Source organism: Argiope bruennichi, chromosome 7, assembly GCF_947563725.1.
Source record: "Argiope bruennichi chromosome 7, qqArgBrue1.1, whole genome shotgun sequence".
NCBI classification, from domain to species: Eukaryota; Metazoa; Arthropoda; class Arachnida; order Araneae; family Araneidae; genus Argiope; species Argiope bruennichi.
The window spans coordinates 92,014,812-92,038,730 of NC_079157.1; the positions used below are offsets into that span (position 1 = coordinate 92,014,812).

The 23,919-nt window shown below is 31.3% G+C and overlaps 1 protein-coding gene across 2 annotated transcripts in view; it reads left to right on the forward strand.

Moving 5' to 3' along the window:
- Nucleotides 1-23,919, forward strand: part of LOC129975744 (potassium voltage-gated channel protein Shaw-like) — a 365,504-nt gene that overhangs the window by 125,517 nt on the left and 216,068 nt on the right. The window contains exon 1 of one of the 2 annotated variants that reach the window (XM_056088934.1): nt 5,120-5,335. The exons of the other annotated variant lie outside the window; for it this stretch is intronic. The gene's annotated coding sequence lies outside the window, so the exon portion shown is untranslated. Of the gene's footprint in view, nt 1-5,119; nt 5,336-23,919 lie in introns of those variants that run through there. 2 annotated transcript variants of the gene reach the window in all.

Sequence of the window (23,919 nt, forward strand, 5' to 3'; positions counted from 1 at the left end):
GAGGGAAAGGCATTTTATATATATATTTAAATTTTTAACAGGCTGGAAGTGTTTGAGGGTTATTGTGGCCATCAGGTCACATTAAAATCCAATCCGGAATCCATTGTGTACTGTTTTGGATCACATTTAAATATGCTAGAATCTAACGTCTTCGCGATGGTATAGTTTATATGTTTGGTTAATCATTTGTTGTAGCCTAATACTTCTAAAATGTCCCTAGTCCTCCAAAAATAGTAATTTTTACGTGTCCAAACGGAAGGAAAATCTGACAAAAAGATCTGATGCTGGATCATTTTTTTACCGAATTCAATGGCATAATTGATTTTTCAGGACGCTTTGAATTTTGATGGTGCAAATCGTTAAGAGGTTTGGGTAAGCTTAATTACTGTTCGTTTCAGGATCCCGAAACTACTTTCCGTTGCTTTCACTTCGCTAAAGGATGGTACGCAGAAAGATGAGTTGTTGTGACGCCTCCTGCTTAGGCGAATAATCCGAGTTCAAACTATTACTAAATGTAACATCTCCTCCTACCTTTATTTCGATGAAATAAACGTCTCCTAATGCGTACGCAAAAGTGCGACGGGCTTTCGAATCCGAGAATAAAAGGTAAATGCGTTGATTGTTCTGATAAATCTAATAACTATTAAAACCAGCGGGAGTGGACTCATCCTAACTTTATCGCATACTTTCCATTAATGAGTTTGGCTGCCCCCCCCCACCCCCGCATACAATTGTGGATCTTGTATAAAGCCAAAAGTTACATGGCATTGGCAAAAAATAGTTCTGAAATATTAAACCTAGGCATCAATCTAGCATTTTTACAGAATCCATCATAATAATTTAGATGCCTTTTATTTTTTACAAGCATTTGTAAACAAAAGTTGACACAAAACTACACATACCGAATTTCATTGCTTTCTTTTTAGATGGTCAAATCTTTAATAGATTAGACACAATTCGATAAGAACTTGCACTTTACATGCTAATCCTGTGCACCACATTTTAGTTTCCTAGCTCTAGCTAAGGATCTTTGAAGATTAATCTCTAGCAAGCGGTTGTAGTCGTGGGACCACATAAAGTAATAGCATTTTTAAGACATGCAATCGAAAATGCAAATTAACGCTCAACCTCTTGATGGAATTGGTTCGAAATTTGATAGTGGTCAACATTTTAAATACTGCTCCTATGCAATGAAAATTTATATTCCTAGAGTTTTACATTTTGCTGTAATTGAATTCACTCGTGTTTAAACAGCGTGCCAGGCAGGCTTCCTTTGAACAGAGTCTGTTGAAAACTTGATAGACTAACTTTCTAGATTTCTAAAGCCCATATATCAAAGCTCATATCTCTACAAAAGTGGTTTTGACTTGTCTATTAGCAGTTCGAGACAGACAGGCAGATATTATGCCAAAAATCTATTTTTTTTTGTACTAGGTGAGAAATGCAACGTGGAGATTCGTCAAAATTTCGAAATTTACTCTTTTGAGGATTACAGTGCTTTCTCTATGCCTCTCATAAGAAAAGGCAACAATATGCTAGTGTGAATTGTAGAGTAAGATTTAGACATTAGGTTTTTTAAACAGTGCTTCATTTAATTGTTACAATCCCCACTAAACATGAATCGAATTATCACGTCTTAAATTTATATTCTGTAATTAAATCTTTAATAATTAAGATGCATTAAATCGATTCAAAAATTACGCATAATACCTAAACATCATAAATTATGATTTTTTAGTTGAATCAGTAAAAAGGCACATTACTAAAAGGAAAAATGTCACGTAATTAGACTGTTGAAAAAAAAAACTAATTTACTAATGTTATATTTAGTAAATAATCGACTAATCAGTAAACTCGGAATGAAATCTCAGATTAAATAAAATCTATGACTACTGCTGCAATATTTCATAGAAAACCAGACAGCAGAAGCCTGGTGGTCAGATCTGGGTTTTGAGAACGGAGGGTTCCAACCTCGAGCTCCGAATCCACGCCAAAAACCACTATCTAAACGGGGTGTGCTCTAAATTCGTAGAGGCAAATAGTCTCCAGCTTTTGCGATGCGGAAACTTGGAACTCCAGCTCAATTATCTGACAGCAGTTCAAAATTACGAAGTTCCGTTCCCAAAATACCCCTTGTGTTGCTTTAAAATGGGACATTACTATAACTAAACCAAACTAAGCCTTAGAAAATCGTTGCTACAATGTGAATTTTAAAAAATTACGTTGACTACAGCAGTAGCAATACAGAACTGTTTTCGTTAGTCAAAATAAAAATCTCGAGTGAACTCTTTGAAATTCAAATAGTAAATGGAAACAGGGTCTTTTGTAAATGAACTTCAGTGTATGCTGCTTCAAATACAGAAGATTTAGCTCAGAAAGGGTCTTAGAAGTGCAATTCCTTGTATATGTAAATAAGCCATCTTATTTGAAATGATGATGAAAAAATTATACTTTTGAAACGTATAATCAAATGATGGTCAATAAGGATAAGACTCCAAATAATAAATATCTTGACCATGGCATAACAGTTTCTTCTTCTTGTGCAGCGCTTTCCAGATCTTGTTTTGCATCAAATAAAAAATTATGCCCCATTCTTACTTCTTTTTCATATAAAATATACTAAAAGCAAAGCATTGTTATCATCGAAAACATTCTAGATTTTATGCGATCGCGAAACGATATCAAAAAACGCACTTTCGAAATTATCTGTCTGTGAAAACAATAACTCAGATATGACTCAGAAGAGACAGACGGATTGTTGTGTACAGACTTCTCACTCAATTCTTTTATATGTCAAACTTTGAGCGAAATTCTTTATCAGAAAATGTGTCCAAGTCATTTGTCCTTCCATTCTCAGGAAGTGAACTCGATTATTATAAAAGGGAGAAAACCAGTTTTAACATTAAAAGTGTAAATAAGTATCAAATTTATCGAGTTTCTATCTATCTGCACATTTACTGGTATTAGTTTAGTTTAGTTATATTAACGTCCCGTTGTAAAGCAACACGAGAGATATTTTGGGAAGGACCTTGTCATTTTGAACCACGGTCAGATGACGAGGACGACACCTGAGCTGGCACCCCCCTCTCCACGCCACACCACACCAGCGGGAGGACGTTTGGCATGACGGATTTAACGTGCAAAAGACCCCCTTACACGACGGTTCTTCGATGGAGTCGGGTCACGAACCTGAAACCCTACGGTTCACAAGTCGAGACCTCACCACCCGGTCACCGCGGCTCTCATTTACAGGTATGTAAATGCAAATAAAAAGAGCTTAAATGCTTTTTGTTTAAATAATGAGTTCAAGAAGTGTCAGGTGGAAAGTAGAAAAGTGGAAGGTGTTTAAGATGGACACTAAAACAATAACGAGGTAGATGTACAGGGAAAATCGTGAGACACCGTGGGTGAGAATCATAAGGGAATAAAATTTCAGAACCACTGAGAAGGGGTGTAAATTTCTGGAATAAAAATCTTAGAATGAAATCAGGTACGAAAGTGGAGATAGATTTAGTTTCAACTGTAATATCCATGATTTATCTGCATCTAGCTCATCGAATTATACATATAATATGTTGTTTTTTCTAATGGCACTTTTCATAGATAAGCCCACTGACTTAAGAAGTGAGTGATTTTATAACAAGGGCGCGTCTCTTGTTTTTCAGTAGCGCCATCTAGGTCCAAGAGTACGACTTAGCTACACACACGTCACAACTCTTTTTAGGGGGCGGACTTCATTCTCGCATATCATTCACTCATCCACAGATCTTAATTTAGGCCTGAATTAGAGAGCGATCACCCCTATTCCAGTACCCCCAGTGGTATTTCTCTCTACATGGAGGACTTTGTGACCAAGACAGATTTATACGTGCGCCAGCCGCCAAACACACGGAGAGTCTTCGGCCGGCGGGGTTCAAACTCGCAACACAAGGGACGCGAATCCAACGCCCTACCATCCCGGCCCTAGATATGATATACATAAAAATATGAATATATTGGAACTGTAGTGTAATTATCTGCATAATTAATTGTAAATATTAATTTATAAAATCTGTTGGTATAATAATTGGCATTCAATCTTTCTGTGATGATTACTGACACATTAATTCAATTGGAGAATTTGTTTCGTTTAAATTTAACTGAGAAATAGAGAATCAGCGGAAAGGTGACCCACATCATCGCAATCATTTGTGGCAAAATGCGTGGTCTGTCACTAAGTCCCATTTGTCTGAGAAATGATATAAATGGAACTGAAATGTGGACAGTCGAGCACTGGATTCGAGAGGGATCAGTTGAAACGCAGAAGAGTGAAAATCGTCGGAACTAAGCATCAAATGATGCCGAGGTGCGGAAGTACAGTAGAAGTTTAGAATTTGAGGCTGACTGCAGATGGAAAATAAATCTCAAGGGAGTAAATAGCTTTCCAACAGCTTTGAAGTTGGGGGGAGGGGGATTTCAGGAATAAAAGATTAGGTTATTATCGCGACAGAGATAGACTAAGCTTTAACGATAACATTAAAACTTCTTCTGAATCCAAGCATCTTATCTGTTTAGAAAACTATATTTAGATCTATATTTTAATTTTATAAATTGCTACAAAGAATGAGGTTTAATTTATGATCAGCATTTGAAAAACCCTCATTAATGGCAGGTTTGATGAAAAGAATCTAGATATCTTGTTAAAAGATATCACAAAGGCATGATCTTGTTCTTGATAAAAGACCTGATGATAACTACCACGTTATCAACATTATATTGCATTTATTATCAGAAATTTTGATTTCAGTTATCCAACAGATATCTTGGAATCACTATTAAATACAAAACGCCTGAAATCGGTAATCTATTACTAACCTAATTGAATGCCGTATATAAATTCAAGCCAAACTTGGCGCGTTCGAAAATCCTGCGATTTGATCGAGATGACGTCATTGTCAATTTCTCCAATAATCTGTTAGAATAGAAATAGCTTATTGGTGGGATTGATAGTAACGCCATCTCAGGGAAGTCATGGGATTTCTTAGTATACTCTGTTATGGTTCTAATGTAAAACCTTCTTGATTATACTAGTGAATTGACATGGCTAGCTTCGGAATTGGGTCTTGCATGAAAGCCTGTACAGGACGTATATTCGTAAACTTGGATTCGATATTGTCAGAATTTTCAGCTGCTTTGATGTCCGGAAAATATAACTTCTTGTATCTGGGAATAAAGCTGAAAAGTTGGATTATTTAGGAGAGGTTATTTATTTTCCTTCCATTTTGACACTCAGTGGTAGCCCAAGTTTGCAAGACCCTTCGGTTAAAAATTGCATGTCTTCTTAAAATGACAACGGGTAAGCAAATATGTTTATTATATATTACATTAGTGTGCTTGAGTGTTATAACAGAATTCAGTTATCCTATTTTGACCCTCCAATTGCTAATATTTCAATTTCCGTAGGTTAGAAATTAAATCAAATATTTGCTGCATTTCTCGAATTTTGTGAGCTAATGTTTTTTTAATTACAGATTTGAATGATATTATGCTATTATCTAGAGCATATAATAAAAATATGCTTCATTTTAAAAATATTTCAGCCTGTATGCAAACGTGGCGGCTAGATAGAATTAAAAAAAATCGGTAATAAGAGGGTTGAAATTATTAAGCTAAAATTAAGTTAGTGGTAATAATTATAATTTAGTTATTTTAGTAATGTATTTTTTTTTATAATTTGATGTTTAAAAGTTGTAAGAATTGAAAGAACGTTTAAAAATTGGTTTCTTATTTTCGTGAAAATAAGCAATAAATTCCCAAATAAAAAATTGCATTTAATTAGGTCCATTATTGGCATAAAATTCCTTACAAATATTGTTACAATATCTTCAAATACGGTATTCAGAAAATGGAACAACATCGTGGAGATAGTGTAATGTCTTGTCAATAGGGATTATAGAAAATAATTAAATGTATTAATTAATTAAATGTAATAATTAAATGTTAACCCATAATGTATGATACCGCCATGTCAAACGTGTGTTGCGGACTGTGAAATTAAGTTTCATTAAAAAATAATAAATTTGAATGAAAAATTCTTCAGAAACAAACAGGTGCGGAAAATAATGAAATAACCAATTATTGAAACCACAGGTAAAGTAGAAAGAACTTTTATTTAATCGAATACTTGCAGAAAAATGTCATTTAGAGTATGTGTTCAGAAAATGTATCGCTGTTATGTAACTGAATGTTTTTCATTGATTTTCAACAAAACATTCTAAAAATGTCCAAAACTGAGTGACTATAAATATTAAGATTAGACTGGCTTTTATTGCATTCATTACTTTGATGTATTGAGACGATAATTTACCATTATGTGATAATTTTTATACCACCTTAAAAACAAACCAACAAGAATCATCTTCCTAAAACTTTTTCGCATGCTCCTTAATAATAATGTCATATCTCTCTATCCTACCGTATGTGCGTGTGGACCTTGGGCAAGGTTCATTCATGCTCAGATGTTTCATTTTTGGAGACTCATACATGACTTTTGTACTTTTTAGTGCAGTAAAAAACCCCAATAGGCAATTTGTATGATCTTTATTCGTCCGATTGTAATCAAAATTTGTCACCGAACAACAGTTCCATAAAATCACTCGTCAACTTTCTTTAATTTTAAACATTGCCTTTTTGAGTTAGTGTGTTTATGTGCGAAATAATGCCCAGACCACCAGACTGTCAACTCTGTGACGGATAATCGTATGCATGTGAAATAATGCTCAGAATAATGCTGCTACAAATCTGAAATGTAAAATTCGTCAAAGTTTATTTAATTAGCTCTCTGTTTTTAGAATGTTAGTTTATTTTGTGTTTAGTTACTTATTAGTGTGTCGTAATTACTTGCTGTCGAACGGAAAGATACAATTGTCGTATACATGCGAAATAATGCTCAAAATAATGGCTGCGAAATAATGCTACTACAAATCTGAAATGTAGCTGTTAAAATTCGTCAAAGTTTACCTAATTTGTTATCTGTGTTTAGAATTTTAGTTTAGTTTGTGTGTAGTTACTTATTAATTTGTCGTATTTACTTGTCGTATGCATGCGAAATAATACCGCTACAAATTTGAAATGTAGCTGCTAAAATTCGTCAAAGTTTATCTAATTAACTCTCTGTATTTAGAATGTTAGTTTAGTTTGTGTTTAGTTACTTATTAGTGTGTCGTATTTACTTGCTCTCGAACGGGAAGACACAATTATAGTATGCGTGTGAAAATGCAGGTCCCCAGACAATTAATCCTTAGACAGATTTGATTCAAAATCCTATACGGATCTACAATTTGAAACTTTGAACCAAATTTTATACATCCAGTTCTTTTAGTTTTGTAGATCCTGTGTTTACTCACACTTGGAGAGGCAGACCGACATATTTCCTGTGAATGAATTTCCTTCGAAATTCAATAAAAATCTACAAAATTGATTTAAAAGCCAAGTGCCAAATGTTATTGCTCCATCTCAAAGGAGTTTTGAATTAATTAAAAATGGATAAAATAAACGGGAAGAAAATGGAAATGCGTTTACAAAACAAAAACTTTTGTACTTTAGGTGGTCTGGGACTATGAGATTAGTTAAAATATCAAGTTCTAATTTTTTGATCATTACAATAATTAATGATTCCAAAAGTTTTATTATATATAGTTTTTATATATGAAAAAAGTAAAATTCTTAAATGTCTGAGTTAATTGCCTGAATTTGTTTTCTATAGTTTTTAAATTGTAAATATTGTCTCCATCCATGGTAACTAAAATATGAATAATTGTGCTACATATGTTCACTAGATAAAGTCCAAACAGGCTCATTTATTTTCACACGAAACATCTAAAATTGAATATTTTCTTGAAAACTTCTTTTTTTAAAGATTTGAATTTTCAGTTTACTGAAGAAATGCTCATATTAAGAAAATCATTTACTTATTTTGAAATTTGTAAAAATACTGTCATGAATATCCAAAGAAGAACACTATATAAAGTTTATTAACTTTAAGCTACTCGTAACATGCAGGTGAAGAACTGACACCACTGCTTGTGGAACTCAAAATTTATTCCTTTACAGAATAAACTAGAATATTTTAGAAATTTCTAGAGCATTAACAAATGAATAACTAGAAATTTAAAAGTTCAACCTTTAATTTAATGCGACTTGGCTGAGATTCGAACCCCTGACCTTGTGCTTTACAAGCGCGTACTTTACCTCTGAGCCCTACTATGTGCAGATCTTCCTTTTGCGACATAGGAAGATCTGCACTTCTTTACTTTTTGCAACAATATATTCAAATAAATTTAAAACTATTTCTCCGGTTGAATTTATAACTTGTCAAATAATTTTCATAATGAACTAGCTGGTACCCAGCGCCTTGCTGCCGCAGAAGAAATAATTTTGGAAGTATCGTTTGAAATTGTTTAATATTTGAATTTTATTTTGTTTGATATATGTGCTCTTAACTCCGAATGATGTGCCATTTGCCATTTACAGTTTGTCTTTTAGCAATTGTCAATTTTAAAAAGTTGAATAATAGAAACGTATGAAATGGGTTGTAAGTGTTATTGTGTTCAAAATGAATGCTAATAATTGTGCTATGTCTATAACCTTCACACAAGTGTAAGCAATAACTTGGTAAATTTTTATCGTAATCGGATCAACGGTACGGCAGCTCATAAAATACAAATAAACATTCATTTTTATGTATTAGATAAGCTTTTTGCTAGTTATTTAACTTTCCCGAATTTTCAAGTTCAGTATAACGGATTTAAATACCTTAATAGAAATATCAGTCCACTATAAAATTAATAAAAATAAATAAAGGTAACCTATAAATTTTTAATATTAAACAAACCTAGAAGTGCTCTCTTGCCCGAGGGTGCACGCACGCACACACACACACACGCACGCAAAAAAACAAAAAACTGCAAGAAATATTGCAGGTTTTTTACTCCACAAATACGTCTATTATCCCTCAACACGAAATAATTAACTTTTTGCGCATAATTTTATACTCTTTAGCAAAACCGAACTAAAATAAACATAATGTAATAATATTGCCCTTCGTAACCAAACAGCGAACAATTAATATCGATGTGAAATTAATTAAGCCTTAACAGCAAACCCCAAACAAGGTAAATAAATAATCTGGTTTGAAATATCGGCGCAGTTAATAAATTCCTGAGTTGCACTATGCGAAGTACTCTGACGAATATTGATTATGCTTCTAGAAAATTCAAGGGAAGAGTTTGCCAACGAACCCTAATGGATTTCACCAAATCCGTTATTATGCGATTTTTTTTATAGGAGAAATAGCTCTACAAATTTTCATTATTCTGTAGGAACTGATTAGTTTTTTTTAATCTAATAATTTTAATATCTATTTTTACTTTCCTGGTAGAGATATGCAAAAAGATTGTACTATAATCACCAAAATATATTAGCTATAGGTTTCTTAACATTACGCGTGTCCGGTCTTTGCGTCTGAAAGATTCATTTTTGGAATTATATTTATTTGAGAATACAATAACTCAAAGGTTTGAGCTAGAAATATGAACTTTAGAATGTGGGCGTAGTACAATATTTATAGATAGCCATCATAGTTCCAAAGAAATCTATTTAAATGAAATTTGTTTAACTGTCCAAGCACAAATGGATACGATGAGTACAGAAAGAAATAAGTATCTGTACTAAATTGTATCTATTTAACATCTTAAATGTACATCGGTAATGAATTTTGAATCAAGTCTTGCTAAAAGCTGACTATCTGTCGATTTGTACTTCTGAATATACTCAAAGTCCAGAAGATATAACACAACGAAATGACTTAAAAATAAGAAATTTGGTAAGCAATTTTATAACTACATTTAATCTTCTGTGTCAAATTTCTGTTTTAAACGATAAAAAAAAGGCATCCAAAATGCTATTTCTTTAACCCCTTGCCTGCCGCGGACATATATATACGTATCACTAAGTCAATGTGTTAACTGCCCCTGGCGTATATATACGTCTCGCAACTATATACATATATAGTTATATACGTGGCACTGGGGACCGAATCTTGCAAGTTATCTTGGGCATGTAAGGGGTTAATATTCTACGAAACACGAAACTCTCATGTATGGGAATGTGAACATAAAAATCTGAGCACTTGCAGTGTACTCTGATTTTATGTATTGTATTTTTATTCGAGAAGGAGGGGAGATGGCATGTTAAAGGTTATGCGAGAATATTTTATGGAGACCATTCCCTCTGATTGTATTTATTAGTAACAATTTATACAGCTAAGTCTGTATTTTAACATTATTGATATTCTGCGCTGTAAAATCTAACATAAGAAACGAAAACTATTAAAAATTTTGTTATTAAACAATAGTTGAATAGCAAAATAATAGTCTGAAACTTGGCGAAGGAAGTCCCACGCAATTTCTTAAGTTTCTTTACTATTTCTTCTCGAACCAATTAACTTTTTTGTGCATATGTTTGTAGTTTGCAAGGAACCAAAATAAAATAAACTCCAGACAAAAAAAAAAAAAATCGTGCCTAAACGGCTAACAATTAACATTGACGTCACCTTAATTAAATGCACTAGCACGAGAACCGAAGCGAGAGAGGGAAAAAAAAGATTCTTCTCCGAGATTACAGACCAGGTAATAAATTCTTGCGATACTCCAAGAAAATGGCGAGATATTCTGACGAATATTGATTATGCACCTAGAAAAACAGGAGCTGGCGTTCTCTATCGGTTCATAATGGATTTCACCGAATTTAAGATAGATGGGGGGAAAAAATCAGTAGCTACTTTTTGCTCTGGAATTCATCAATTTTCAAATATTGTCAACAAACAGAAAAAAAGGAATGCCGTAATTCTGATGATGATATACGTTATTGCTCAGTTTTTAGTTTTAGTTCGCTTATCGGGCTATTGGTTTTTCAAGCTATGCAAGTCCCATTTTCAGTGAATGTCTTCATTTTCACTTATGATCAGAATGCCGAAGATGATACTTGGGGATATGAGTATAAAGGAATACGGAAATATACTGGATGACTATAAAATGGATCAGTTTAATTTGATTGAATGAAATTCTAATGGGTTTGTAGTTCAACAGCTAAACTAATCAATAAAGGAAGTAAATAATTCTACTTTTTGGGTTCTATACTCGCATGCAAAGTAATGATTCAACTGACGCAACTTCTGTACTAACAAAGTAAAAAATATTATAGCTTTAAAAATATGCCATGGAAAGATTCAGTTGGAACATTTTTACCAATTCATAAGAAAAAAAATGTATTTTATTTTGTGTTCCATGAGGAAAAGTCAAAATTGATTTAAAGAATTTAGATTTTAAATAACAAGTAGTAAATCATTATATCGATGTATAGGATGATTAGAGAAATTATTAGTTAAATAGGGTAAATGAAAACTTATGACTTTTGATACAGCATCTGTACCAATAAAGAAAAAAGAAAAAAAACTCTCGTATAAAATCTGCACTAAATAAAGATTCATTTGGCGCAGCATTTGAACCCTGTTATAAATACTGACAAGGGTGCATGTTTGTTGTATCTTCCGCAAGGAAAAGATATTAAATATGAGGTAGAAAAATTAAGTGCAAAATACTAAGTTCAGAATCATTTTGCCGTTCGGTAGGATGAATATATTTTTATTACATTATAAACATACAATTTATTTACATTACCAAATAAGAAATAAAAAGTTTAAATTGCAAAAAAATGAATGAAATGGAATTAAAAAAGAAGGAAATGATGAATCCGGTCTGAAGACTTTATCAAGGGTCACCCTCAGACAGGGATTGAAATCAGGGAATTTTCTGTGATGGGTTTGACTTTCTCCGAAATATTGGCCTCTTGTGACCCGAAAGTCCCCAGATACTGAGGTTTACTGGGGACAAGAATTAATATCAATAAAGTAATGACATTAAAATTATTTCTATAATTGTCTCAGTAATGAGTTTAGTTTTCTTCACGAAAAACTTTTTGGGTATATTTACATTCAACTGGAATTGCTTTCACTTTTATATCTTATTGATGTTTTTTGGTTTTATAATTTGATAATTGTCTTATAGTAGTACAGATCTGGTTTGATTCGCTTTTGTTGTGATGTTACTTTGATCTGAAAAAATGTTTTGTTTATTATTGTCTAATTTTAATGCCATTGCTTTATTTATATAAAATCTTGTCTTTAAAAAACTTCAATAAGACATAAAATTTAAGTTTCTTGGAATTTTCGGGTTATGAGGGGTCAGGCCCTTCATAGAAACAAAATTCCTTTTTTCAATCCTTGTCTGAGGGTGGCCCTTAATAAGATCTTCAGATCAGATTTATAATTTCCTCTTTTATTCATTTTTTTGAAATTTAAATTTAATATTTATTTCTACTTTGGTTAAGTTTATTTGTGCTTTAAATGTAGCAGCAGAGGCGCGTTCTAAATATAATACCTATTCCTTTTAATACTTTTAATTCGGGATATATTTATACTTTGTAAGTTAGATTCATAAATATTGCTCTAATTTTTTTTTAGTGTTTAGTTTCTTATTATTTGCATTACAATATTTATAATAAAAGAATGATTTTAATCTCCGATATCAATGAAGTCTTAATGATTGTGCATTACTTCATCTAAAACAATGAAGAAAATAATTCTACTTGCATATCAATTATGTCCATAAGCAACGCTAAGACTTCACTGTTATAGAATCTTTGCAAAAAAAAATTTTTTTTTTTCCATATAGAATCTGTATTCAAAGAAAGATTTATTTTGCATTTGTATCAAACATTTGTATCAATTCATGAATACTAGAAAGCGTTATGATGTACTTGCTTTAAGAAAAAGAATTAAATTGATATATGAAATTTACATGCTAAATATCAACCCTTTGCCCTCCAAAAATTTATATAAATAATTACACATATATGAATATATAGGCTCATTTTAGAGCTTCGGGAAGATCAAAAATAGTTTATATTTTTAAAAATTAATGCGGTGATTTGCTATTATGACTTTTATAACAAATATTATTGAACAAGAATATGAACACGTGCATTCTTCTGAATGCCGATCCAGAATTGTTATGAGAATTCATAAGTTTTAGGAATATTTTTCCAAATTATTATATATTACTGTTACAAAAAACATTATTTCTAATTGTTGTTGATCAGCTCCCATTTTGTTCATTTATTGTAATGGCCCTATTTCCATCTGCACCACTTTAAACGAATATCATCTTACACGGGATGCTCCAATTACTGCTTTTATATCCTTAACAATCCTCACCTTAATCATCTTCTCCAATTTCCGAAACGTCCGCTTCACTTCAAATCACCCCTAAACTTTCTAATTCCCATTCCAGTCCGAAGTACCAATAACCAAAGCTCATGTAAATTTCGGCCCTTTCGTCGCAAAAGCATCCATTCGGGAGATCTGCGAACTTCCTGTTCTATAATCCCGTTTCGAGACTCACCCCTAGGCATTTCAATTCCGGAGAAACACACACCAATTCATTCCGCAAATTAGCAGAAGGGAGTTTTCGTCTCCCCACTCCCTCTGCCCCCCTCTCCAAACAGTCCCCTAGTCAATTTTCAGAGCTGAGCAGCCGTTCTTTGTTCGGTTTTCATGCGCTGCCATGGCAACGCCTGTGTTTTTCCCTTCCTTTAATGGCATGCATTTATTGACCGTAATCTGGCAACAGCACACAGTGTCGACTGTAACCGAAGCCATGATTACCAACGCGGGCTGTCGCTAGATCACGCGCTTGTTCCGATATCTTATTGGACGATGCGTTTGCCCTTTGCAGAAAGCCGGTTTGACGTATGGATATTAGGCTTATGTCTGGATTATTTTAAGCTTGGAGATTATATCTACAAGATCGTTTGGCTTTATTTGCATTGAGTCAATAGATTTTTTTTAAATGTTTGCAGAGATAAGAATTAAAAAAACGCATTAACGGATTTGTTAATTTATTTTGGGAATATAAATTGCGTAATTATAATTTGACTATGTATCACATTGCTTATTTTCCTATTTAATTGCTTATTTTCTTATTTAATAAATCATGATTTGAATACTTCTTTCACACGATTTTTTTTTTTTTTTTTACAGATTTGTCTCCAACTTTAATATTTAATTTCGCATAATTTAATTTGCTAAATTATTGTAACATTTTTCAGCACTTTTTAAAAAAACGTTTTCACCGATATTTATTTTTAATTTGAAAAATGTGTCAGACAAAAAAAGTAATAATAAATATTTTGTTTATTATAATATTTTATCTAAATGTATCCTCTTACATTAAAAATATTCTGTATGAAAATATTTTGACTTCCAGCAATATTAGCATACCAATCAGTAGTAATGTAAAAGCACAAGGACAAATTTATATATATAATATTTCTGATTGGCATATCGAAAACCGCTTTTTTAAACAGGTTTAATATTGGATGCATTTATTTATCTGTACTAATAATATAGATGTATGTATATGTAATTTTGCTCTGCTGAACATTATTTGACTTGGAGCATAAATTTGCCGCGTATAAATTTTGAAAGGTGCGAATTTTTGCCTCGGAACTTTATTTTGAAATAGTCATGAAAACTCAGAATCTTATTAAAATTAACCCTTATGTTCATTTTGTATAGTATACTATACATACAACTTTATAAAAATATACTACCACTATAAAATAAAAATATATAAAAATTATAAAAATATAAAATATAAAAATATAAAATATAAAAATTATAAAAATATAAAATATAAAAATTATAAAAATATAAAATATAAAAATATAAAATATAAAATATAAAAATATAAAATATAAAAATATAAAATATAAAAATATAAAATATAAAATATAAAAATATAAAATATAAAAATTATAAAAATATAAAATATAAAAATTATAAAAATATAAAATATAAAAAATATAAAATATAAAAATTATAAAAATATAAAATATAAAAAATATAAAATATAAAAATTATAAAAATATAAAATATAAAAATTATAAAAATATAAAATATAAAAATTATAAAAATATAAAAAAATATATAAAATATAAAATAAGCTACCTATATACATTTTTGCTTTTCTTCAAAACAGCAATCTTGCCACGATAAGGGTTAAAGGATTTTTTTTTGTGTGTGTGTTTGTATCTTCCACCATAACTTCCGAAAACATTACAACACAAAAACAAATATTTCAGCAGTATACATTAAAAAAATCACCTTTTTATTGATACAAAAATTTGCCGTATAATATTCAATTATTGATTAATTTTCAAAAAAATATATTAAAGAATATATTTCATTATATTATAATAACAATATATTTCATTGTTAAAATAAATCTTGGATCACTTTCATTGCTGAATTGCACTGCTATCCATACAGGGTCCACGTGATGCAAAAGCGTCATCCTCAATACGCCGAACAAGGCATCGATTTTTCTTACCTAATTCTAATTGAATAATCGTTGAAGGTTCATAATCTCAGGACATTTTGAGGTCAGATGCCTCATTTTACCCTAGACGGAGCAGTGAATACTCAGAACTGTGGCTTATGAGATATTTCAAGTTTTAATGTTAATCATGAAGTGCATCGATGCTTGAAAGGCTTTCGAAAAGGGCCTATATCGAAGATTGGATTGAAAAATTTAATTTATAGAGACTAGGGTATTAGTTGTGCTGCCAGGAAAGGACAGAAATGAATTTCATATGAAAGTGTGGAAGAAATCTCGATTGGCGAGGTTAAAATAACGTCCGGTTTCCAATCTTATTCCATAAGCTCTCGAGCGACGTCAGCTAATTTGCCCCTCTTTATTTACGGTACGAAAGGTTCTGGTATTTAACTTGAAATGATATTCATACATGGTCCACGTGGTTTCAAAAGCATCATCCTCAAGACCCCGAAGGCATTGATTTTGCTTACAGATTTCTAGTAGAATATACGCTTGTAGTGCTTGGTCTCGGTTCATTTTGTAGTCAGATGTCTCGGTCACCCTAGACGGAACAGTGAATATTCAGAACTGTGATATTTGTAGTATTGCACATTTTAACATTATGATCAGCTTCTGCATTCTGATTATGTGACAGTACGCTGTGTTTTACTGTCGATTTCCTTCATTATTTTCATTCACCGATTTCCCTGGTTCTTTATTCTTCGGAGAGAGCTTCCCTTAAAGGTCGAAAAAATTTTCTGTTGAAGATGTCCGTTACTGAGAACTTCTGTTGCAACGAGTCATTCCTACCTTGCAAGAACTCGTATATTTAGGAGCTACTGTCTTCATGCAAGAAGATGCCACAACCTATATTGGCCAGCATGTGAAAAAACTTCTTCCATCACTTTGGAAATGATCGGGAGATTTTTCAGAGCACCTGACCTAATTCTCCAGATTTGAATCCCTGTGATTTCTGGTTATGGGGTCTCCTGAAATATGTCTTGTCAATGGAGAAAGCATACACATTATCTCAGAATTGAAAGCAATGATAACACGCTGTGTTGCTATAATTCCTTGAACACTTTGCACTGCTAATGAGCTCGCTATAACACGCTTTGAACAAGTCATTGATGTAAATGGAATGCATTAACGTCAATCGCTTGATGTGATTAAATTAAGTTTTGTACTTCAAATTTATGCGTATATGTATTCGTTTGCTTGTGAGCAGCATTTTCATTAGGTGATTGAAATTCCCCTCCTCCATCTTCAAAATAACGTATAAACCCAGTTTCAGAAAAATACATTAGCCAGAATGGTTTGTACATAAGTCTGAATAGGGCCACTTTTATTATAGATGCAAAATACTTAAATTGGGTTTTAGTTTCAGAACCCAGCAATAATAATAATAATAATAATACAATTAATGTACATTTTTAAACACAGCTATTCTTTTCTATTCTGTAATTGGATGCATAAAGATATGAACTGCAATTCAGGGAAATGGTGCACAGTACAATAAACAAGGTGATGCATGACTTCTTATGAATTAAATGTCTATCAAAATTTGTAGTTTAAAAATGTACAGATGAGGAAGCCAAAATCATTCATACAAAATTAACCCCTTGGCATATGAATTTATTCGAATTCTTAATTAGATTTCTTATTCTATTTTCGATATTTGCTATTTTATTTTATAATAATGAGCATTTGAGATTTCGAAGCGTTTTTGAGTGATTTTTGCATTTTTAAATACTTAATTATTTCGCTTAACTGTAGACAAAAACTAAAAATTCAGCAATTTGATTTGCGTGTCAGATTTGTCCTTGTATGTTAAGGGGTTAATGAAATATTTAATCGAAATTTTTAGCTGGCATTAATACAGATTAATCATCAGAACCTGCTAGTTTCCAATATTAAAAAATCACACAATTTTTAATTTATGCTAATTGTCTGTCTAATATGTTTGATGGATGCTATTATATGTTATGTTTATCATATTTTTAATAAACATAACATGTTTATTATTAGTTAGCTTTGTGTTTATTGTAAGTTAGCTATACAATTTAAACCAGTGAGAATGTATTTCCCTTAATATTCTCGTTTAAAACAATCGAACACCTCATTTCGGATCTCTTTCTGGACTACGATGATTTTTTGGTAAAGCTGCGGCTTCGAGATCATGGAGTCTCGGGTTCGAGACCACATTCCACCTAAGAACAGTCGTATAAGCGGTTTCTGTGCAAGTTAAATCTGCAGAGCCAAAATTTCATAACGCTGCTGGGGAGCGGAAGTTTGAATAGGGGGGGGGGATGCCAGCTCCATTTGTTGTCCTCATCATTTGCCTGAGGTTCAAAATTCCGAGGTCCGTCTAAAAAAAAAATAACCCTCCCTCTAAAACGTGGAGATTCGATAAAATCTCGAGTTCTAATTTTTGACAATTACAATATATTCTCTATACTTAGAATTCGAGAAAGTAAAAATCAGTTAATTATTTTTAGAATGCATTTGGTGAGAAAGTAAAAATCAGTTAATTATTTTTAGAATGCATTTGGTGAAAAAGTAAAAATCAGCTGATTATTTTTAGAATGCATTTGGTGAAAAAGTAAAAATCAGTTAATTATTTTTAGAATGCATTTGGTGAAAAAGTAAAAATCAGTTAATTATTTTTAGAATGCATTTGGTGAAAAAGTAAAAATCAGTTAATTATTTTTAGAATGCATTTGGTGAAAAAGTAAAAATCAGTTAATTATTTTTAGAATGCATTTGGTGAGAAAGTAAAAATGAGCTGATTATTTTTAGAATGCATTTGGTGAGAAAGTAAAAATTAGCTGATTATTTTTAGAATGCATTTGGTGAGAAAGTAAAAATCAGTTGATTATTTTTAGAATGCATTTGGTGAGAAAGTAAAAATCAGTTAATTATTTTTAGAATGCATTTGGTGAGAAAGTAAAAATCAGTTAATTATTTTTAGAATGCATTTGGTGAGAAAGTAAAAATCAGTTAATTATTTTTAGAATGCATTTGGTGAGAAAGTAAAAATCAGTTAATTATTTTTAGAATGCATTTGGTGAGAAAGTAAAAATCAGTTAATTATTTTTAGAATGCATTTGGTGAGAAAGTAAAAATCAGTTAATTATTTTTAGAATGCATTTGGTGAGAAAGTAAAAATCAGTTAATTATTTTTAGAATGCATTTGGTGAGAAAGTAAAAATCAGTTAATTATTTTTAGAATGCATTTGGTGAGAAAGTAAAAATCAGCTGATTATTTTTAGAATGCATTTGGTGAGAAAGTAAAAATCAGCTGATTATTTTTAGAATGCATTTGGTGAGAAAGTAAAAATCAGTTAATTATTTTTAGAATGCATTTGGTGAGAAAGTAAAAATCAGTTAATTATTTTTAGAATGCATTTGGTGAGAAAGTAAAAATCAGTTAATTATTTTTAGAATGCATTTGGTGAGAAAGTAAAAATCAGTTAATTATTTTTAGAATGCATTTGGTGAGAAAGTAAAAATCAGTTAATTATTTTTAGAATGCATTTGGTGAGAAAGTAAAAATCAGTTAATTATTTTTAGAATGCATTTGGTGAGAAAGTAAAAATCAGCTGATTATTTTTTCCAATGCATCTGGTATTTCCCGTATTTCTCTTTATACCTTATTTCCTTGTACTTTATTTATATATTGGGAATCCTTCGGTAACAGTTACAATAATAACACTCGTGAACTATGAATATCCTTAGTAATTTCCCAAGAATATTCATACTTAGGAACAACTTGATATTTATAAGTATTAAAACTAATTTTTTCTTGGATTTTTTAACTATTATCGACATAACCGTAATCGATCAATTACAGCTACAAAAACAAGTGCACAAATCAGTCGAAATTCAGCCTCGCGATTTTGTCCGTATTTCGTTATACATTTATAAATTCAGTTTAATGGCTTCATTCTAGACCAATGGGCTTTAGATTTATCGAGTCCATGACAGATAAATTCAAAAAAGTATTTTTCGAACTCAAGAGAGTCTGAAAATTGAAGATTCTTCTAAATATCTAGATAAAGTAGTTTGATGATTTTCTACATTTATTTATTTTATGTGCATTTTGTTTTCTAGAAAAGTATAAAATACCGAAATCAAATAATTCTGATGAATCTATCAATTTTCCAGATGATCCATTTCTATTTCATAAATTCCAGAACAAGAATAACGAATTAGCTTTGCAAAATTTATCGCGGAAGAAAAACCGCTTTCGTAAATTCTCAAAATACTGAAACATAAATTATTGAAGTGAGATTTTTCAAAAAAAAATGATGAATTAAACTAATATTTTACAATATCCGAATAGAAACGACAAATATTAGATGCAATATGTTCTCAAGAAAATTCAGAATAAGAAATAATTTTAAAATACTGCATAGAAAAACATCAACGAGTTTTATACCTCCTTGTCACCCTAGACAAGTTTTCAGAAAAATATATTTCGGACTCCACATCATAAAAAAACAATAAAAAGAATCACTTTTATGGAGCATAAAAAGAATGTGAATAAAGAATTCTTTGTGAAATCGATAAAGTTCCATACTTGCATAAATTTCTCACATATGTCTGAAAAGGCGTAATGCTTATCAATTTCAGGTTGATCTTTTCAGTACACACAATAAACTTGTCTAAGTTTGTATATATTGAATAAAATATTCAGTATTTTCTATTTTATATATGCAATATACTTAAAATAAATCTAGCAAGCAGTCAAGAGTTTAATCTCACGCTTTTGTTAAAATTCAATATCTTAAAAACATAGCTAGTTATCTGACCGCGGTAGAAAATTGCATGGTCCACCCCGAAATAGCTGTAATGTTGCTATAAAACAGGCTATTAAAACACATTTGCTATTTGTTTGTCTAATTTTGCGGATATAGAGATTTTGTGGACATTATGAACATTTCGTTAAAAAAAACGGTGAATTTAGTCTCACATTTAATGATAAAGGATTTTTTAATATTTAATTATCTATTTCAATAACTTTATTAAAATGTGTATCTTTTTATTTATTTACATTGTTTCATGATTTGTATTCTCCTCTATAAATACGGAAAAGCTGCAAATGTCCGCTTACGAAGCTATGAAGCCCGCCTGAATCATCTGGATATCGCCGCTATTTCTCTCCTTTTCGCGATAGATGAGATTGATTGAATACCCCTGACGCGTGCTTTGTTCGTTACAGATGCTCGTCTATTTACAGGAGAGAAGTTTCCTAATAACACTTGGGGCCATGGTGGCCTGGTGGTAACATCTCGCCTTCGGAACCGGAGGGCTTCAAGTTTGAAATCCGATTCCATCAAAGAATCTTCGTGTAAGCGGGTTTGATGCACGCTAAATCCATCGGGACTAAATGTCCTACCGCTGGTGTAGTGCGAAAATTTGGAGAGGGGTTGCCAGTTCAGGTGTCGTCCTCGTTATATGACCTAGCTTCAAAATGACGAGGTCCGTCATCTTGAAATAGCCTTAGTGTTACTTTCAAACCAGACGTTAATATTACTAAACTAAAACTAAGCATCTTGAAATGATTAAAGATGGCATTTATATAAAAATTGCAGATCTGTAACAATGGCACTGAGCTGACTATCTGCCAATGTATGTAATCTTTTGCATGGAAATAGATAGCTGAAAAACGCAAGAGAAGGAAATGAAATATAACATGTGATCTTGTTGAACCGTACCAGCTTCCGGAATCAATTGGTCTACAAGAAGTAGTTCAAAATGTGTGCTCGATTTCCTTAAACTTTAGGTACACATTTAGTTGTAAATTTTTCTGCATGTGAGTACAATTAATTTTTTGAGGCTTAAAGTAATTTATAAAGACAATAGATTTTATGCAACAATTCATTTATTTCATGGTATTATTAATATATGTATGATATGCGGTTAAATTTAAGTAATTAGTATTACAAAAAAGAAGAAAAAAAAACAAATTCAAGTTATGATAAAAACAAATTAATACTTTTGAAAAGTATGGCATTTTTCAAAACAGGTGGGTAATTGCAGTGGTATTTTGCATTCTTCGCACTGCCATGTAGTGTTCTTCCTAATTTCTTAGCCTTCGACTGCATTTTTCGTATTAGAAGGTCATGTGCGACATTGGCAAAATTAACTGTTTTGCCTGAATGCCATAAGTACATCTATTTATCGAATTTTGATAGTTGTAAGCAAAAAATAAAGCATTCATAACGATTATAATTCAATATTACAATTACTTCGAATACATAGATAAGTCAAGTATTCAATGGATTTCCATTTGAATCAAAATAAGAAAATATTCCCAAAATAAAAGGTGTCATCTTATTAGATAGTAAAGAAAATAAAACAGTTAAAGAATTAATGGATGGCGTTCAGATACGTCGAATGTGGCCAAAATATTGATCAGACTACAAAGTTAATTATAAAATGCTGTTTTATCAAAGTATCGTTTATGAATTTTGCAGAAATATTTTATTACAAAACACTTGAAGATTAGCTGTATTATCTGCTCTCAAGTTATCTCTAATATATGATATAATAGCATACATACGCACAGTGAGTAAATGACCGGAGACCACTGTCATAAAAAGCAATGATACGTCTGTCTAGAAGGGATCTAATAATATCAGATAATCAAGATCTAATAGTACTTCAGATCTTATTGTCACAGATTAATTAACGAAAGTTATGGTACTAAATATTATGCACACTGCAGAGTACTTAAGAAATGAATATATATATATATATAATATTGTTTGAAGTACACTTTAAATGTAAATACATAATCATTAAAAGTGTTTTTTTCTTGAAACAGTATCTTCTCTGTCCTTGAGGTTCATGAACTCAAATAAAAACTAATCATTAAAATCGGATTGTAACAAACAATAATCCACTGACAAAAAAAATGCAATACCGAATACAAAATTTTAAAAATGCTGAAAGTAAATACTAGCAATAACCTTCAGTTTGTCCGTGAAGGAAGAATAAACTAAATCAACAAAAATTACAGATCTCCACTCATTTACCTTTGCTATTTGCTCATACTTATATTTATTCGCACACTGGTAAATTAATCATGATAAGCATAGAAAAAAAAACTGTCTCGCTTCTAATCCAAAATGGAAGTTAAGATTTCGCATCCGACAAAAATGGAGGGATGCGAAATACCAGCATTACAGACGAACGATTATATATGCTAATTAAAACGCTCAGTACTATGATGTTAAAATTTAAGAATTCCTTGGCCTCCCCCCACCCAAATATGCTAAAATAACATTAAGTAATCATATATTAACATTTCTTTTAATACTTGTAATAATGTATATTAAATGAATGCTAATAACAGAGACTCATACTCCCTTTACTTGTCATAGTTCAGCACAGGCAGTCATTTCCTCTGAAAGTTCAATCTTTTTGCATGCTTTTAAGCAGTTAACTGCGTTTGAGGTGTATACACGTCATTTGGGTGCGGTCTATGGGCATATATGATGTGTAAAATAAAGATTTGGCATTCGATATAAAGGTTCAAAATTTCAGTAAGATGGAATACAAATGCCATTTTTTTTATAATACTAGTAAGACTACGATAAATTAAAGAACAATTAGGTTAAGTATAGACACTGTTTCTTGTAAAATGTATAGCTTTTTTTTAAAAAAATGAATTCATTTTTTTTAGTGCATCGAGTATTTCACATACTCTTGTATCAGGATTTCCCTGGATCTTATTTGCGTATTGGGGTTTTTTTTCCTTTAACGATTAATAATAAAAAAGTACGAAAACTGTGAAGGCCGTTAGTAATTTTCTGATTCAAAGGAACAAAAAATTTAAATTAAAAACAATCTGGATTTTTTTAGCTATTGTTGAAGTTAATATTGGTCAACCAAGTAAAGCTGCAAAACTTACCCGTCTCTTCCGCAACTTTATCACTACATTATTAATATTTACATTGGCTTCTTTGGCAATTTTAAAATTTCAATAACAGTGTCTTTTTCAACAACGAATTGCTAATTTCTTATCTAATCAAAATGAAATCTTATTCGCTTTAGTGAGACTTTTTTCACAATTTTTTATCCAACCATTTCTATTGCTTTCAATGTCTATACACGCCATCGCATGACTTTGATTACGCATCGCACAAGGGTCTTTTAAAGATATATTCCGCAGTTAAATGGTTAATAATTATAAGCTTTCATTGCCTTAACATACTCGGATTTTTCCTTTTATATTTATAATTTTTTTTCAATTATTTTAGAAGGCAAAATTGGGATTCGATAAATTTTTACTTCTCTCATATATAAATTACAGACAAGCTACGCAGCAATGAAACATATATCAGTGTGAAGCACATATGATTCATGCTGCACATAGAAGATATGCAATGCAAATCGTATATGATTTATATGATGATCCAGGGTATTATAGTTCAGT